At 36.2% G+C, this 16,832-nt stretch overlaps 1 long non-coding RNA gene across 1 annotated transcript in view; it reads right to left on the bottom strand.

The window, feature by feature from the left end:
* Positions 1-5,975: 5,975 nt before the first annotated feature.
* The window catches only part of LOC117337241, a 78,219-nt gene continuing 67,362 nt past the window's right edge, over positions 5,976-16,832 (bottom strand). Inside the window, exon 4 of the long non-coding RNA XR_004534774.1 lies at positions 5,976-6,124. This is a non-coding gene — a long non-coding RNA (uncharacterized LOC117337241). The remainder of the gene's footprint in view (positions 6,125-16,832) is intronic.

Raw genomic sequence — 16,832 nt, 5'->3', positions numbered from 1 at the left:
AAAAATAGATTTGCGTCGCCAGTTTACGTTGCGTCGCCTGTTTACCCACGCCTACTGTTACACGAGTACTATTCATGAATGAAAAAAACAACTTGATTGTATCATTCTCTCAAAAGAAGAGTAAAATTTATTCTGCATTTTCGTATTTACCAAGATAACTCGTGTATAAAGCTTAACATCAATTATTCATTGTGTTTTAGAATGAACAAAGGTAGAGCTATCTCTTTAGTTCGCATGGCAAGAAACCGGAAGTAATTGCTCATGCACGAGTGCGCCAAATCTGATTGCATAACAACAAGACCATTAGCAGCAATCCAGAATTACTACTAATCATCCAAATGTGTTTTTGCAAAACTTATTCGGTGGAATGCGTATCGAAAGTTTTTGTTACAAATCTGGATATTTTTTAATATATTTCTAAAAGGTATAATTACTTTGGTTTTTTTTCCCGGCGTAGTATTGCTTGTTTTAGGGATAATCATCCCTGTTTACTTTCAATTTAATATCAGGACCGCCGTGATTATGTAGCACAGTAAACAGATTATAAAGATGCGGATGTAATAGAAATTGTATTAATTTTCAAAACAGTTATCGCTTAGAGAAGCTAGTTTTCCTCTGGAGGAGGAGTGATTGGGGTCATGAACGAGAACAACCCTTTCACAATACTATCATATGCTAGCTTCGACGAGTTGAAACGTAGACCACACTCAAACAACCACGATCAGGTGTACGCCCTGACGTGGAGGCGGACATGCTACTTTCGTAGTTCTGAGTGCGTCAACAAAAATATGATATTTCAAAAGAACTATTAGGACAAGATATCAATGATGACGTCAGAAGAATTTTGATAGTTTTATCGCCGCATATCGTGTAGTTAATATAATGAGATTTGGTGCGTGTGTGTTTCCAAGCACGTTTTCTCCATCTGTTTGTGAAACGCACGTGCAAAATTGAATGCTTACCTTGTACGTGTTGAAAACAAGTTACAATGTACATGACAATCATCAACCATCTAACGGGATTCCACATCAAAAGTTGTTGTTGTTAATTAAATCCTTCATAGGACTGAAAGTAAATTCAATAAAGGTTTCATATCATAGATTTCTTATCTCAGGAAAACTGACACGGGTCTAAGAAAATAGAAATGTACAGTTTTGTAATATAAAGGTAATATATTTTCTACCTTTCTAAAAATTAAATAATCTTAAAAATAATTACTTTGTTACATTCATGTTAGTTAAAGAAAATAGATAACAGAAAATCATAAACTAAAGGTCAACATTACAAAAATCCTGATTTGGTATATTCTAAAATTAAATAACCTGTGAATATTGTTGTCTGTTTTATTTGATTTGGGGAATTATTATAAGGTTTTGTGGTTTGATCCCAAAAATAAACGCTAGTTGAATCGTAAATCTAGAAAACACGTAGATTGATAAAAAAAATCGGCTACCGAGCACTGGATAAAGGAACAAACAAAATTGCCGAAACGTCATACTTCTGTAAGAAGACCATTCGGACGCGGCCACTTGAAAAGGACACTGATTTTCTGGTAATCGGATAACAATGATAGGTTTTGGCGGGAATTTGTTACAGTGAGTTGGTTTCTTATGAGGCGGTACCGATACTAGGTTTAAAGTGGCTCACGCTGTCAACGAGTAGTATTTCAAACGTAATAGCTCTCTTCTGACGTCATCGTGACGTCACCCAACTGTGATCAACGGCACGTGCAAGCTGTCATGGAAGGTCAGTCACCTACGTAATCAATGCATTGTCCGTTACAGTAAGTTATTTATTACTTTACCAGGCCCAATTTAAAATTCTACTCTGATTAATGGCACGTGCAGATTGGTCTGGAAGGCCAGTCACCTAAGTAATCATGCTACGGGCTATGAAAACTTTACCAAGGTCTATTTAAGACCATTCTCTGACCAAAAATGCGTACAGTAAAGGTCAAACACGTACGTATTTGCATCTTGGCCAGGCTATTGATCTCATGATTATTTAATTTTTGCGAGGCTGATATTTCATGTTTGTTGCAGCCAAGGCTAATTCTCATTTATTAATTTTTGCATCAAACACGAAACACATTCCAGACCTTTAGGTGTGTATATAAAGACATTTAATACTCGATTGGATATAAACCACAGATCATTTATTTTCGCGATTGACCAAAGTTGACACGAAAGCATTTTGCCTGTGTATCGCTTCAAACTCACATCACAACATACACATTACTCTGCAGTTTTCACTGTCAGAACACTGCCTTGTCCGTACCTAGTATACAGATTTAAGGTTGACAGAACACTGCCTTGTCTGATACCCAGTATATAGATTTAAGGTTGACAGAACACTGCCTTGTCTGATACCCAGTACACAGATTTAAGGTTGACAGAACACTGCCTTGTCTGATACCCAGTATAAAGATTTAAGGTTGACAGAACACAGCCTTGTCTGTACCCAGTATACAGAGTTAAGGCTGACAGAACACTGCCTTGTCTGATACCCAGTATAAAGATTTAAGGCTGACAGAACACTGCCTTGTCTGATACCCAGTATACAGATTTAAGGTTGACAAAACACTGCCTTGTCTGATACCAAGTATATAGATTTAAGGTTTAAGAATATTTCCGTCTTGGAAGAATGATTCTTAAATTTTTGGTTCCAAGGGCCCTATAGTTAGCAATTATGGTGCATATTTGGACCTTTTTTTTTATCATGCGAAATTGAAAATGTGAGCTATTTACTGAGAGACGACGGATGACGACGGATCTAAAAAAAATAAAACCAATTAAATCCTTATACTGCAACCGTACTAATGCAGGCGAGATAAAATTTAAGTGTGTTGTCAATTTGAAGTCCTTTGTTTGAATATCTACGACCACATTTGTAATTGCAAGTTCTATGTAAGCACTTTAATTATACCAACCATCAGATCGGGATACAACTAAATACATTTGTAGATACAGTTACCACTAGAATAGAGTCACCACTAAAATATGAAAGTGGCATACTTGCAGCTAATTTATACATTTTTTTATCACAATTTTCTTTAATAACTAATACTGTTGATAGGATTTATACAGTTAAGAATTGTATAAAAAAACAACATTTTACCATTTGTAAGGCTACACAAAATGTAGTTTATTGGGTGTTTCTGTAATGGGCAAAGGTTCAGTGTACTACTGCCAATTGAGTTCGTGTCTAACTGCACGTTTTAATGCACGTGACAAAAATAGAACAGGTCAAAGATAAGAATGGTGTTTGCAGCAGGTAATTAGGGAAGCATGACGAATCTACTCAGAGAGAAATACCTCAGATATGAATGTCTTGGCCAATTTAACAGCAACAAAATCATTTAACCCGACATTTTAATAGACAATGAGGTATAGGTTGCTGTTTTATCAATATGTCGAAAAATATCATAAGGTTAGAACCGCTTGAACGAGCTACCAACAATATATGTAAATATTATTAGGACAAGATAGTACAACACCGAGGCTAATAGCATTATACCAGGAACGAGCAAACCTGTCGTAAAGGAAAGTCGCTTCAAACTGAAGCAAAATAGAGAGCACCATTTATGAACTTCATGGACTTCATGGTTTGTACCGGCCGCAAGGCAAAATGAGTCTACTTAGAAAAAGCGGACCCTTGGTTGGGGTAAGAACCCCTATGAGAAGAATGATAGAAAAATAGTTTTAAACAAAAGGCTGCAGCTCATGTAAAAAAGCAATTTGTGTTGTTTTTAAATCCCTTAACAGAATTGGGAAAAGCAAAAAAAGAGGACAATCAAATCTTCCAATGTATATAGTGCCCCTCACATCAGAATCATATAAATTAGGCATATTTTTCATTCCTCGAAATCCAGGGGCGGGTAGTAGGAATAACAAGAACGGATAAAATGCATAGTACAATGTACATGTATATACTATCTTTTCAAAAGTAGACTATGGCCGCAACAGAGGACGTTCATTATAGAAGGAGTATATGGACAGGCAACAACCGCTACAGAGGACGGTTATTCTAAAAGCAAATTAGAATAGATACCTCAAGTTCCATTTGAGTAAAATGTATTGCAATATTACGTTTTTGGGAATGTTATTGAAGAAAGTAAGTGTACATTTGAAACGAAAATGGTCTATATCAAAACTTAAAATACTTGGTACCTTCTTTTTTTCCTGATCAGCAAACATCCGTAGTAACGTGAGGCAAAAGAGGCAATAGAGGTTGTCACAGGATCAAAGATATCCGAAAACACCCGAATACTATTTTGCGGAAAAGAACCGACTAAGTACCATTTGAAATGATAAAAATGTGCCGAATATATCCGGAATCTTACTTCAGCTTATCTAAAACGATGCGAATCATTTTGAATTATCGCAGCAGTTTAACTTCAATAAAATGGATTGGAAATGTCTGTAATGAAACTTCAATTGTCTGCAAGGTAGAGGATGTTGTGACGTTAAAAAAAGTGAAGTTTCCTATTTCCTATGTTTAACACCCTTACATGTATTTAAAGACCGTACACTTTTGGAAACTAGCGCCGATTGTGATAATATAAGGTCATGGCCTTCGATTACACTTCTAAATACGGGGGAATTTGTATACATAGCCACATAATCCAGTTACATGTTGTTGATATATAACTCCGCTAAGCTCATTTATAGAGCAGTGGACAAAACCGCAAACGGACATTGGCGAGAATAGTGTAAGGGAAATTAGCATTGATGTATATAGTGACAATTGTAATAGATTTCAATTGTAAGTTTCGGGAAGTCTATTTCAGTGTTTTGTACATTTCCGTTATGCAGACGCATTTAACCGTTTGCTAACCTGCTTAGACTTAACAATGTTCAAATAAATTTATCAACAGCACACCAAAGAACCATCAGCCAAGGTGATGTTTTAGACGCAAAGAAAACAAATTGGCGAACATGCTTAGTATTTATAATAAAGCCTGAATATATATTGCCAATTATTTCGAGGCGTTATGAAGCATTGTGTTATTGTTATCATCGCCACATGTGGCAGCCCTCATATGGCAGTTTCTAAAAAACACACCGTGTTATACATTAAAGAACCGTAATAACAAAAATCCTCAGCGGGATCTAAGCACCCACTATTGGATTTTCTTTATTGGTTGTTTGTAAGACTGGTAGATATTTTCGCTACTTTTCACAACTTTCCTCTTTTCATTTCAATCAATTGATATCAAGTCGTACCTTTATTTTAGTCTGAGAAAAAAATCCTTCAAAAGCTTCTCGAGAAATAATAACACCAATACATTGGGTTTTTATTATGTGTATGTGTGTGTTGGGGTATGGGGGGTGGGGGGTCTTAACATTTAGTTTGAGCAATATCCAGTTTTTCTTCATAATAGTGGTACCAAACATCAACTTTCAAATCCAAGACGGCCATTTTGTTTAGGCTCAAAACTAAATTTAAAAGGGTACAGCTGGGGCTTTGGGTTGTGTCCGATTGCCGAGACATATTATTATAGTAAGTAGCACGACTGGTGCTCTTACAGGGAGACAAATACACACATATCGAAGAATCTCAAAAAACACGCACTCGCCTCCGAATGCACCTCAATCACAAGGAAACCTCTCTCACATGACCATAGTTGTTCAAGGCCGTTAAATAATAGAAAAATGAAACAAAACAAAACGCATGGATGACGGACCACTGTCCTAGGGCGATTTGAATTACCCACTATGTATCTGGTGATGACGGGATAAAAGTACATTCTAATTTTAAAGTTTAAGATAAAATGTTCATCTACAATTAACAATGTCTAATACTTGAATCAAGACAATGTTTAACGACCTCTGTCCGTTGCCACTGCATGATTACGACGTTTTTGTCACATCTATAGCAGTAATATTTTCTTCTCCATCCAACTTGTTCCACAGATAAATTGGAATAAATGTTCTGACCCGTTTTACACCCTTTCGTCTCTCTTACCTTCTCGGCAGTTCCCCTTCATATCCTCTTTGTTAGCTCGTTATTACAAGCAAATGACCAGGTGGAGTAGTATCCTACTGTATGAGGATCATGTCGACATTGGAAGGTCAGGCTCACCGTTGACAATGGTATCCTATTCTCTTGGATGACGTCGATTCTGCAAGCAAATATAAAGATAGCTGTTTTTTAAGAATCAAAAGTCAATTCTTCGGACCAATTTTCATTTTTGTGCTTAAACAAAATGAATTAAATTGCTGTTGCCTAAAAGGCATCAGACGCGTTCTCCTCCGAAACACCTGGTCGTATTGTACATGTACATTTTCATGAGTTTCCATTAATGTCTAAACACAACAACATTTCGATATATCGAGGGTTTTGCTACATTTATCTAAATAGGGTTTACTGACACGACAACAATAATTCGACACATCGAGATTTCTTTTTATCTCTATAAAACGTTAGCTCCCTGACACAACAATTCGAGAAATCGAATGTTGTTTTCTTCATCTTTTAATCATTAGTTCCCTGACACGACAACAAAAATGCAATACATCGAGATTTTTCTGGATCTGTCAAAACATTAGTTTCCTGACACGACAACAAAAATTCGACATATCGAGCAATTTTTCTCCAGCTATCAAAGCATGAGTTCCCTGAAACGACAACAACAATTCGACATATTGAGGTTTTTCTACATCTATCAAAACATGACTTCCCTGACACAAAAATTCGACATATCGAGCATTTTTTTCTCCAGCTATCAAAGCATGAGTTCCCTGAAACGACAACAATTCGACATATTGAGGTTTTTCTACATCTATCAAAACATTAGTTCCCTGACACGACAACAAAAAATCGACACATCGAGGTTTTTCTACATCTATCAAAACATTAGTTCCCTGACACGACAACAAAAAATCGACATATCGAGGTTTTTCTACATCTATCAAAACATTAGTTCCCTGACACGACAACAAAAAATCGACACATCGAGGTTTTTCTACATCTATCAAAACATTAGTTCCCTGACACGACAACAAAAAATCGACATATTGAGGTTTTTCTACATCTATCAAAGCATAAGTGCCCTGACATGACTACAACACACACAAGCTGAGAAGCTGTCAGAGATAGAATCAGACACGGGGAGTGGGTTTTGTTAGGAATGGTTCTGGTATTACCTACAGCTGTTTGACCTTCACACATTGTCTTCAGTATCAAATGATCAGGAAATCTTCTAACAATGTTATTTATTGTTGAATTTTATCTCATCAAAAATTGGACGTCTTTCAAGAACGACCAACAACAGGGCCTGAATTCCAAGCATAAAGTTACCGCAGCCTTGACCCTCAAAATAGCATATGGTTTACTGACTAAACATATATATATTATACATCGTAATTTTAGGTGTACGAGAAACGCTATAGAAGAAAACCCGAGAATCCGAAAATCGTGGACGATCTGAGGTATAGCATGCCGTGCTTGCAGTATTTATTATGTGCTAGTAATGTTTTCGGTTACCGGCGTCTATCCCTGGGAAAATTCTCCTCGTTCTTATTGCCGTCCTGAATGTTTGAGCATGCATACAACAATTTGCCCCGTTTGCGGTGCAAGCTGATTTTAATAGCATAGTAGAAATATTTGTCATTCCTAAATGTTCCTTTACTTAAACGGCAGGTGTTTCCAAATCGTATAAATGTAGTTGAATTGGCAGAATCTCGTTAATCCGAAATTTATTATCTCGAATTCCGTTAGTCCAGAAATTTCTTCCAGCTATGTGTTTTGGGCAACACAAAAACGTGGTATTACTAAGATAATATAATTCTGTGAATACGGCATATGCTATAATGTTAATCTCTGTCAATATAGACCGTAGGACAAACGTGTAGTATAATAAACCCTCGTTATACTGACAATGCAAAAAAAAAAAATACTGGTATATTATAAACAGAAAAAAGATTGTCACTATAACGAGAGAAATATGTATATACATATAAATGTCCTATTAACAGCCATGTTCATTTAAGGACGTGCCAGGTTTTGGAGGTGGACGACGACGACGACGACGACAACAACAGAAGCAGCAGCAGCAGCAGCAATAGCAACAACAACAACAGCAACAACAACAACAGCAACAACATGCCAGATACGTTAACGACATTGTAAAGAAATGGTGAGAAAAGAAAGTTGCCAAGTGCGGGGAGGTATGGGCGATACAATGTGTCCAACGCCTGTGACAGGGTAGTTTAAGAACGGTACAAAGCTTGAAAAAATGCTTGCAGGCTGATTTTCTTCAGTTTCGCAATTCCTGTGAAATTTTATTTCATAATTAGCAATTCGTGTACCAGTTGTCGCCATCTTGAATCGGCAGAGCATAAGGCAAGGAAGCCGCAGGTGAAAATCCGATGCGAGTGTTCGATCCCTGCCAGAGTCCTTTGTGTTTTATGGAAGCTGAGAACATGGACTGTCATGCGCTGTCGTAATGATAGTATTCTACAACATCTGTAAAGCATATGACAAGCCTCCCGTGTGTTGTTCAGTGACGTAGCCACCAGCTGCTACTTGGAAACTCAAAATGGCACTGGCTGTTCATTGGAGAAATAATCGCAATAAACAAAAGCAATACCTTCCAAGGACCCATGTTGTCGTTTTGAACACGGGGATCTGTTGCGAACTCCCAACCCATGGTCCCTATATATATATGTATTATTTGTATAATTGAGACTATGGGTTTGGAATTCATACCAAGCCCCTGTGCACAAGAACACCTAATAGTGTTCCACGGTAACAGCGACATTGTATCCATATTCCATTGATATATCATGAATAAAAAATGTACGATTTTTATTTTGCTACGGAAGTTTGTTGTTGGGTTTTTTGAAACGGAAAATTTGTGTGGGAAGAATAGCCGGTTTTCCCGCCCTGATTTCCTGTTTTAATGCCAATTTTATCATACGTCTCTGTAAAAGACTGAAAGACTTAAAAGCAGATACGGCAAACTGCTAGTTTCGTATTTGAAATCTTCAAACAGAACATCTTCTAAATATCATGAACAATTTCATATATTATTATTGTTTTCATGTCAAATGTAATTAAATAATTATCTTACATACGTATGATAAGTCAATTTGTATTTCGCAATATAAATCAACGCACTTGCTAACCTCTTATAGACAAGTTCCTAAGTGCGAGCACTTCGGCCGGCACGCGATCGACCTATATGCACCATCGGTTCCTAGGATGAGTCCATTACTAGGGAAATCCGAGACCTTTCAACGTAACCTTCTGATTTTTGCTTCGGTACCGTGGAATATCGAATGTGATGTATACCTAATAACTGTAGAAGGGAGGGGCCCGTTCGCACGACCTGTGTGAGTCAGTTCGATACGACATTACCATATATCATACGTACGTACAGTTGCTGAAAGAGGTAGCGAACTCGTGTTTGTTTTAGTTTAACCACATCATTTCCTCGTAAGATCAACATTTGCCTTCAGTCTCTGTCCGATTGGTGATTGATTTGAAATAAAAAACAACTTTTCCGGGTAATAATTTTGCGTTGTGATGTTTTTTCCTCGAGTGTAATGGGTACATTTCAACATATGCTCATCTAGAAAATAATCATGCATATTATTTTTCCAGCATCCGGAAAAAGAAGACTGTGAATTTTTAGTTATTCATTACGGTGAAGTATCACATTATAATATATGATGACTGCCTGTCAATGAAGTCGTTTTAAATATTTCGTGGTAGCAAATATCTTCCGATTGATGTTCATAAAACTTGATTTAAACTTAATTTGACACAAAATGGTAAAGACCCTTAATTTGTTACGTATATATCGTACAATTGTTAACTGCATATGAGGTCGCTTCATGTTTTAATCAACCAAGTTAGCAATATTAACCGATTAAACCGAAAAGCACGTTTTCATGGTTTTTTGTTGCTTTTTTCGAGAAAAAGAAGCGTAAAACATAGAAAATTGATAAATCAAAGAAAATTAATTGAATGCATAAATAAAACAACGGATTAATGATATCTTTTAAAGAGTTTACGTCCCGAATATACATCCATTTATGCTTTATAGGTTTCAGATTATCCGGTTAAACGTATTTCTGTATTCATCTTTTTGGTGTATGTACTTTGCAATAACCGTATTCTTGACGGAAACAATGGAAACCTTACTTCGAAAACTTAAGCTTCTGAAAAAACAAAAACATGTAATTAAAACGTAAAGGGGACTTTATTTCCATTTAATATTATCAGAGAGCTACCGGGGTCTGTACCAGCAGATCTACAGATTATAAGCGTTCATGACTGCTGCCAGACTTCTTACAGTAAAATGTAGAAGGAAATGTGTCCGTTATCTAACGGCATTTAATGCAAGTTTTCCATTCTATGCAACTGAAATAACATCTTACAGTAAAACAAAATGGTAAACAGTTTAAGACCTGTACAGAATCTCTGTTGAATCCATTTGAAATGAAAGTGTCGGAAACACCACAGGAGTGTTACGTAATTCTGAACAGCAAACGTACATCGGTCTGTATTCTTCTAAAAACAATAAAAAAGAGAATAAAAAGCTTGTTCAGTTGATCACACGTTGAATAACCAGGGCAGTAGCTGGTGAATACTTCATTGAACTACATACACTTATTACGGGATGCGGGGTTTTTGTTTAACGTCCTATCAACAGCCATTGCAGGGTCATTTAAGGACGTGCCTAGTTTTGGAGGTGGAGGAAAGCCGGAATACCAGGAGAAAAAACACCGGCCTACGGTCAGTACCAGGTAACTGCCCCACGTAGGTTTCGAACTCGCAATCCCAGAGGTGGAGGGCAAGTGATAAAGTGTCGGGACACCTTAACCACTCGACCACCGCGCGGTCCCGGGGGTGGGAGGTTCTGTCGTATGATATTTAGAACTGTCATGCCCAATGAATCTTTAACTCCATTGTATACACGCTGACGGCACAAGGTGTTTTACAAGCGAAACGTCCACGGAGGAAGGAAGAGGGGGATTGATGGTTAAAGAAGAGAGGAAGAGGGGGGTAAGATGGGGGAGAACGGATAAAAAAATTATGGTTGCTTCCTAACACCTTAATACAGCGGTAATTACACCGTCCTCGGTCTGGTACATCCATCATCTCGCGCCATGCACGTTATGAGTTATTTATAGACGCACTGACTATGTTGTATAATGTTGTTAAATGAAGTATTCTACGACCTACATTCTGAAAGTGAGTTAGTCGGTCGGATCTCGCGCGGAGAGTTTAGAGGGTTACTGGGTTATATATATATCTCATTATTGTACACAAAATGTAAATGACCTTGATCTTTTACACTTTCAGATTTTCAAAATAGATAAATTCATATGTAGCAATAATCTTTATTTCTCCAAGGAATGATGATTTTCTCGTGAATAATATTGACGTTATTTTTTTAAATTGTTTTTTCGTTCAACATCCTTGAGGGATACATGCATTTCTTTACAATGCAAGCTCTTAAACCATTTAATCTGAGAAAAACAAAAGGATTAATAAAAGTATCAATTTTGTTTTCATATTTGTCATGGCAGTCTGTCTACATGTGTCTGAATGTTGACTAAAACCTAGTACTTCCGACGCCATCACAGTGCTTGAAATAACACACTCTGCACTATTAGTGTCGGCCGCACGTATTTGAATGACATACTTTTACGTAATATGCTGTCTGATACAAACACTAAAATAAATAGAACATATTTGACACGCAAGTCTTGAAAACAAATTGTGCCCATGACACTATGAAACCAAGCAAAGATACCTTTAAAAATCTGACTTTTTATATTTTCAAATATTACCATATTTTATATAAAAAGCTATAGCTTTATTAAACAGTAGTTTTGCGTATAATGACCACTGTTAAAAATGAGTAAAACTCAGTAAAAATGGCAGTTTGCTTCTCCTATGAAGTCACATTTGTGATTATTTGTGAACATTTCTTGCATTGAAATGCCGCTTTGTCGCATAGTTGCAGCCATCATAAAATAAGGATATATAGTTTAAGTGGATGATATGAAAAGAAAAACATGTTTTTTTTTCATTTATTTTAAATAATGAATGATGAATAAATAAATAGATAAATAAATAAATAAAAATAAATAAATAAATAAATAAATAAATAAATAAATAAATGTAGTCAGTACGTCTATGTATATACATATATATAAATAGAACTATATGCATATGCACATGTATCTAAATTCGCGTCTTAAACGACTTCGGATACATGCATATATGCCAATTTTCTGTGCTAAAGTACAGTGCAATCAATGTAGAATGAAGACACGTTTGTTGTCTTAACCCCGAGAAAATGTTAAGGTCGTTATTGGAAAATAAGCCTTTTTGGAAGCAACTGGCATTATAACGAATTGTACAGATACTCATCATGACATTAATTTCAAATTAATTTTGGTATATAATTGATATTAGATCTACATAAAACCGTCCTGTAGACAACTTGCTACAGCAGACAGTTTGAAATATAAATGATAAGATTTTACAAGCATAAAGGGCTTAATGAGATTCAAAACCCTATCATTTACTACAACTGCAGTTTTGAAGGGACACTGACGAAATTGGATTAAAATCCGGAATTTGTATACCGGTGTTTGGTTCTAATGCTTATATGATTAATACGATAACGGAAGCAGATGTTTCGTCATTCACTACGGGAAGTTAATCGAGTGGCCAGTGAGTTCATCTTTTTTTTCTTGCACCAATGTGAAGTTATAAGAAATGCACGCGCTGTCTTTTCTCAGTAATATACATTTGTACAACCGCTTCGTTTTCGCGATAGCTTGATTGCGTGGTATAGCTATTGGATTGGATCTCGATTAAAACAGTTCATTGATGCAAAAACCTTACTGTTTATTTACACGCAAAGCACAAATAAAAGTTGTAATTCAATACAACTGTACTTTTATTTCGTATTTCAGTGTATGCAATGTGTTGGGGCTTTTTGTACCAGCTAGCGTCTTGCAGAGGCAATGACAGGCACTTCCGGTATTTCGTTGTGCGAAGAGGAGTATTTCCGGTATTTCGTATAAACATTGTTTTAAAAATCCGCTTGTTTATTGGAGTGCACGTGTGTTATCTATCTTAATTGCCATCACAATTTACTGGTTGATTCTTCTCTGAATATTCTCCCCAATTGCTTCATGGAAATTCATAACATTCATATTCTTTGAAGCAGAATTATATTGTGAAAGTAGTCGTGAGATGTACTTCCACGTATTGTGTGTTATACCGGTAAAGATGTGGATATCTTTGTCCAGAACTAGAGAAAAAACAGGTCTTGATTCGATCCCTCTGATTTCCGTTTCCGCTCCACTTTAATATTTAACATTCGTACGAGTTGTCAAAAATGACAGCCTTTTCGTCGCCAATAAACTCAGAATTCGACATTAAAAACAGGTAGTTCAGACGCAAATTTCAAAACACTGCACGGTTATGTCAAAACTATGACCTCAAGGTCAAATGACCTAATCCGAGCGGGCGTCTGCAAAGTTCACTGAAGGGAAGGTAGACTGGATTCCTGTCTCTAGAATATTAAAATTATAAATAAAATTGACCTTAATGATTTTGGTCACAAGGATATGTCTGATCCTAGACTCTAAGTTTCAAACTAGGGGGAGATTATCTAGTATTAAAATTTAGTCGAGCAGTTCTAACAAAAAACTTAGGGGCTGGTGGCCAGTCTAGGGGGAAGGGCAAGGATCAAATAAATTGAACAGGCCTTTATGTTGTAAGCTGGTCCGCTCACCATTAACGAAAACCGGCTAAAGTAAAACAAATGATTGTGTAACCGAGAAGTTGGGTCACCATCAGGGAATGTCCACGTACTAGCCTTAGTAGACTTCTCTGGGTATGATTATTAAATGACTGTGGCGTTTTAAAAAAAACTATTATGTAAACGTGTATACTGTACATTATGCTATATAGGGCAGAAAACTGGATTAAGAGAAATGATCATGCTCTCCCCGATATGATATAACTGATATAAAAACCGTGGTTTCGCGTGACCAGTAATTTGACCGACTGTTCGCCAGGATCGCGCGCTAAAACCAGTGAAAACGGCGACTACCACGCGCTGGTATGTGCAAATCAAACTGGGCCATATATATATAAATACATGTATGTTTTGTATGTTAACAGTAATTGTTTACAGTAATGTAAAAATAAATGGCTATTAATGAAATTACGATCTCCAAGTGACATACCACGCTAATGTATGTCTTTAAAAGCTCCATTAGCAGGAATCGTTCGTTGAATCCAAACATTTTTGTGATTTGGAATATAGGTTATAAGTAAAAGCCTGTTACTTGCGTCGGTCCCGTTGCTTACAATTCCGGAGTGTCGTGAATCAATGAAACGTAACACACATTGTCAAATATATAAGTTCAAACATACTACCCTTAAATATTATCAGTCGCATTTAAAATCCCTGTTAACTGGTCAATTAAAATTTACAAATCCCATCAAGCACAATATTGATTATTATCGAAAAGGTATGTTAGCAAGAGGAAATTGTTTCACAAACCTTAAGTTAAAATTTATTCATACAATGCAAAAACAAATAACAATTCGCTGTTTCAAAACTGTGTATTATATCAATCATAGGAAATAAATACTGATGTGTACTAGGGAAAGTGAGATAAAAAAAAATGTTTCTCATTACCACCAAATACTTTGGTTATGTACGCGACAATGTTGTGGCATTTTCCCCCTTAATTAAGGGTGGTCGTAAAAAAACTGAAATGTAACTGTTTTTTGTTAGAGGAGGGGCAAAGATGACTAAGCGACGTACTGACATACTATTATAGATATTATCATGTAAACAATTTTTCATCTAGAATGTGTTTCTTAACGAAGAGACCGCCCGGAAACCGTGGTCAAACTAGGGCCCATATACTTTACCAAATTATGCGAGTTACTCCCCATCCTTGTGATGACTGTCACGTGACCGCGTGAATGTTTATCATTATCGTGTAAATACTAATTCAGTATTAAATGTTTAGTGGTGGTCGCACGCGGAAACGTGGATTTTTTTCTTTCATCCACCCACTTTATTATTAGTCGCTACGACCTAGAAAGAATGCCCCTTTTCGTTGAGTGATGGACAAAGTGAATTTATGGCCCATTTATTTTTCATTACGGGTTATTAGATGTGTTAGCGGACGACACCCAGGGATTAAACGAGTTCTAGTCAGGCACAAAACGTCTTCACAACAGCGCAATTTAACTCGACCCAGTTTAATAACCCCTAAGTAAATAAATAAATAAACAAAAAAATAAATAAATAAATAAATAGATAAATTTTCATTAGATACTTGTGTTAGGTTAATCTTCCTCCTAAAACCTCAAAACAACAGCAGCAGCAGCAGCAACAACAACAACAACAACAACAAAAACAACAAAAACAACAACAGCAGCGGCGACGACGACGACAACGACAACAGCAACACCAACAACTTTGTTCACATCAGTAATGTGTTAATTCTTACATACATTGTATCTAGATGCGCTTGCTAATGTTTACATATCAATGTCGGACAATACACAGCATGTACTAACAAACTGCGCAATTCCTTCTTTCCCAAGAACAGATTGACCAACTTCTACATCGTAATTAAGATATCACGTTGATTAGTTAATGAAATAACGTAAATATAATTAACCCGAGGAAATAATTACACTTTTACTGCGCATGTCTTGTCAGGGCGTTAAAACCTCACTGTGTGTTTCTATGTACACATGTACTTTAAGTTACAGATCTTCAGTTTTTCAAAGGATTCTACAAAAGACAAACATAATATTAGCACCTTTCAAAACAAATTGAAAGTTAGATACGGTTGAGTCAAAATACAACGAAAAACAATGTCCTATTACAACTAACTGCCCCACGTGGGTTTCGAACTCGGAACCCAGAGGTGGAGGGCTTAATCACTAGCCCTCAACCTCTTGGCTGCGAGTTCGAAACTCACGTTGGGCGGTTGCCTGGTACTGACCGTAGGCCGGTGGTTTTTCTCCGGGTACTTCGGCTTTCCTCCGCCTCCAAAACCAGACACGTCCTTAAATGAACCTGCCTGTTAATAGGACGTTAAACAAAATAAACCAAACAACTGACGAATTTGATAAGGGTAAGAAAATGGCATACATCTGTCAGGGTTCAAAACAAAACCGATATTAAAAAAAACCCATACAGATCTATAATAAGCATTTATTAATCATACGACTAGAATTTGGTTCGTTTTGCCTATTTTCTAGGTTCATCGATGCGTGAATAGACTTTTTGAGGTCGCCTGTAGCAGCTGGTGGGTACCTCACTCGACAATATACGAGAGACATCATTAATATACAAGGTACTGATAACATCATTAGTATATTAATGACATCATTAATTTACTAATTACATCACTAATATACTGATTACATCATTAATACTGCTTACATCATTTATACGCATTACATCATTAATATACTGATTACATCATTAATATACTGATTACATCATTAATATAGTGATGACATCATTAATATACTGATTACATCATTAATATACTGATTACATCATTAATATACTGATTACATCATTAATACTGCTTACATCATTTATACTGATTACATTACATCATTTATACTGATTACATCATCTATACTGATTACATTACATCATCTATACTGATTACATTACATCATCTATACTGATTACATTACATCATCTATACTGATTACATTACATCATCTATACTGATTACATTACATCATTTATACTGATTACATCATTAATACATTGATTACGTCATATATATACTGAAAGGAAA

This window comes from Pecten maximus, chromosome 1 (assembly GCF_902652985.1).
Source record: "Pecten maximus chromosome 1, xPecMax1.1, whole genome shotgun sequence".
NCBI lineage: Eukaryota > Metazoa > Mollusca > Bivalvia > Pectinida > Pectinidae > Pecten > Pecten maximus.
This window is presented reverse-complemented; position numbering and strand designations above follow the sequence as displayed.